This window comes from Electrophorus electricus, chromosome 2 (genome assembly GCF_041902795.1).
Source record: "Electrophorus electricus isolate QZ-2024a chromosome 2, ASM4190279v1, whole genome shotgun sequence".
Taxonomy (NCBI): domain Eukaryota; kingdom Metazoa; phylum Chordata; class Actinopteri; order Gymnotiformes; family Gymnotidae; genus Electrophorus; species Electrophorus electricus.
The window spans coordinates 31211484-31214201 of NC_137498.1; positions in this window are offsets into that span (position 1 = coordinate 31211484).

Here is a 2718-nt window from a genome sequence, read left to right on the forward strand (position 1 = left end):
TAAAACAAGAACAGGGACTCACGGACCTTGCTTCCCGCTACAAAATGGAGTTGCTGCCCAGAACTGAAAGATTATTTAGACCTGGTTGCACAGCACAGGGGTTGTGCAAACCTAAGAATGGGCGAGGCAAGGCAGTGTGCAAACCCAAGAGCAGGCGGGGCCAGACAGTGGCACTTTCACAAAGCAAACACAAAGATGCAGACTTCATCAGGTGGCTGGAGACAAGTTGCTGCTTTAAAGGAACAATAGCCTCGATCTTGAAGCCAGGTCTGCAGTCTCTAAGCAGGCAAACTGGAAGAGCCAGAGATCAAGTAGTGTTTAAGTGTATCACCATGTCGCAAGCAGACAGGCAATTCGGAAGTTGGAGTTGCATTCATACCTGTCTGTCTTTAGAAAAGCCAGAGGGTACTGCTAATGGGAAGCCTGTCTGCTAATGGGAAGTCTGTCTGCACCCCCAACCCCCACCACCCCCACTCTGAGCACCTAGACAAATTTAAGTGCATTTAATAGCTTCACCACAGGAAGGCCCGTGTAACGCTGGATGTTTATTTGTATTGAGCTTTGGAGGCATAGTAAGGTGTGCTGAGGTTACAGCACATGTTTATGATGTTCACTGAGTGGCCCCAGAGAGCCTCAGCTCACACTGAGCCTCAAGCTCCCCATATTACCAGCGGGGAACTGCATCCATGGCAACAACACCATTCCACTCCATTATCATATTATTTCCAGATGTACAGTCAAGAGTGTTTAGCACAACCACTGTCTAAACTGAACACGTCTACGTTTCACTAAATCCAAGGCATTTGTGCAAGCGCATATAGTGAAAGTTATTTTGTGTTATGATGAACTTGTCAGTGTAGATATATGTCTTGACAGAATACCAGCCACCACACCTGAAGTGATTTTCTTCACAGAAATTCCCACTGCAGTAGATTATAGTGTTGTGGTTCATACAGTGGTGATTCCATTAGATTAAGACAAGATTTCCTCCACTGAAATTAATTACAAATGCAAAAGGCAAGAATTATTTATTTATTTAAGAATTATTTATTGGAAGATTCAGGTGAAAATTAAAACTGTCAAATAAAAACTCAGCCACATTCAGTTGGACACATGCTATACCTAAAGGCCTATTTGTTGAGTCAGACACAGTCTAATAGTATGCACAATAGTATTTTTTCCCCTCAGTCTCCTTACAAATTCCTACATACTGACATCCCCCAAGCTCCCACATGCCCTGTAATTGAGCAGTATTGTTTTTTGTGTCATAAAAAGCAGCAGCTTTGTTTAGCAGGCGTTCGGAAGTCAAAGAGTGTTTAGAATGCTTGGAATGTTCTTGGCTTTCATGAGTTGATTGGCGTGGTTTTGGTCACAGTCACTCGGGAGCAAATGCCAGCTGTGTTGCCCCCCCACTCCCACTGTTATTGGCTTACACACACACACACACACACACACACACACACACACACACACACACACACACACACACACACACACATACACACACACATATATATATATATATATATATATATATATATATATATATATATATATATATATATATATATATATATATATATACACACACACACACACACACACACACACACACACACACACACACACACACACACAGCTGTGTTGCCATCCACACCCACTCCCACTGTGACAGGTTCACACACACATACACACAGCTGTGTACATATACACACATATGCCAACACAGAATTTGCAACATTGTCCATGTAATATAGTAGGCACCTTCTATGCTTGTTTTCAATGGTTTTGAGCTGCTTTGAGATGAGAAAAGGTAATGAAACTAAAAACTGGTCACTGATTTATCGACTAGTTACAGTATTCATCACAACACTCACTCACTCATCTTTTCAGGAAATGTTTCCTGAAATGTTTCCTGTTTAACATTTATAACCCTATATTTGACCTATAGCACTGTGCAAGTCTTAGGCCAGTATATTTATATGCAGTATTAAAAATAATTAATCAAAACAGCTTTAATAGTCTATAGCAGCAGGTTTTTAGTGTTACCTCCTCTTTCACTTGAGCACTAGCAGGAACCTGGATCTATTAAACCTAAATGAAATGGAACCTGAATAGAATGGTACCAGAAGATGACTTCAGTACACCTCAAAACAGTCTCCTGAAAAGAGCTCAAGATGTGCTTAGTGCCAAGAGAGGTCACTGACTTTTGACTGTAGAAGCAAATTTGTTCTGAAAATTGTTTGTTTTTTTTGTTTTTTTTACATTTTGTGTACATATTTCCTGTATATTCTGTTGTTATCTTAATAAATAGACTGAGAAATAATTATATATGGTCATTATATCATTGATAAAACCACACATCCAATGGTGGCCTTTTGCACAGTATTGTATATGCTCACATTCTTCAAACTCAAAATTATTCAGCATGTAATTTTTTTTTTTTAAAGCCAAATTTAGCATATAAAAATGGCAAAAGTTAAAGAATTAGCAAACTGTATTTTTAGAAAGTCTTCCCCCCTCTCCAGGAAGTCCCCCCCCCCCCCCCAAAGATCAACTAAACATCATCAGGATGCCAGAAAATGCTTCAGGGTGGTTTCTGCATGGGAGACATGGTACTATCAGGTGGGGCATCTGCTACATTTCAAAATATTGTTAAGTGCACTTTAGGAGACTAATTTAGGAGACATTACAACAACCGACAGCAAACATACTTGG